Below are 987 nucleotides of genomic sequence, written 5' to 3'. Positions count from 1 at the left end.
ACTTTTTTTGGTGTGATGAGACTGTGGTTATTTTCCAAAGACCAAGCAAGATATGCACACATGCGGGACTGGGTAGGAGGGGGTGGAGGTGTAGAAGAAATAAGCTCAGCCGTGTTGAGAATTACAGAATTGGTGATGGGCATATCAAGTTCACTAAACTAGGCCACTCTTTATGTTTAAAATTTCCCACTATAAAAAGAAAAAGCGTATATTTTCTTTCAATTAAACATTCACAAAGATGTTCTCCTGAAATATGACACAGGGTGAGTGACTTTTAACACCCCCCGAGGGGGTGACATTGGCACCCATAGACCCCTGCGTGGTCAAAGCAACAGTTACGGTGGGGTGGATCAGATCAAGCACTGCCCTCAGCCCTTCCAGGGGCCCCTCAACACTCAAAATAGAACAGGGTCCCTGCCATGAACTCTGGGGCCTGACACATGTGGCTCCCGGCTCCTTCTCCAGCCCTCCTGTCCCTGAGACTCACCAGCCACTGTCACACTGGGCTCCTGCTCTTGAGTACCACACACTCACTCTGAGGTCAGGGCCTTCAAGCTGGAAGGTCTCCCCAGATACACGGCTCACTCCCAGTTTCCAAACAGCCCCCTCCCGAAGGAGTCCTTCCATCACCAATCGCACTGTCACCCACACTCATTGCTCTCCAGGCCCTTATCTTCTTTCTTTCCAGCACCTCTGACTATCTGACCTGCTCTACGTATTTCTCTGTTGACGGTCTGTCTGCCACACTGAAGATGAGCTCCCCTGGCAGGAAGGTGCTCGGTCCCTACCCCAACCCCTGCCCATCTCCAGCACAGAGGACAGGCCAGGACTCAGCAGGGAGGTGCTCAGCCCCCTCCCGTCTCCAGCACAGAGGACAGGCCTGCACTCAGCAGGGAGGTGCTCAGCCCCCTCCCGTCTCCAGCACAGAGGACAGGCCTGCACTCAGCAGGGAGGTGCTCAGCCCTCTTCTGTCTCCAGCACAGAGGA

Source organism: Oryx dammah, unplaced genomic scaffold (assembly GCF_014754425.2).
Source record: "Oryx dammah isolate SB20612 unplaced genomic scaffold, SCBI_Odam_1.1 HiC_scaffold_8, whole genome shotgun sequence".
NCBI classification, from domain to species: Eukaryota; Metazoa; Chordata; class Mammalia; order Artiodactyla; family Bovidae; genus Oryx; species Oryx dammah.
The sequence above is the reverse complement of the archived record's forward strand: the minus strand, read 5'-3'. Positions refer to the sequence as shown.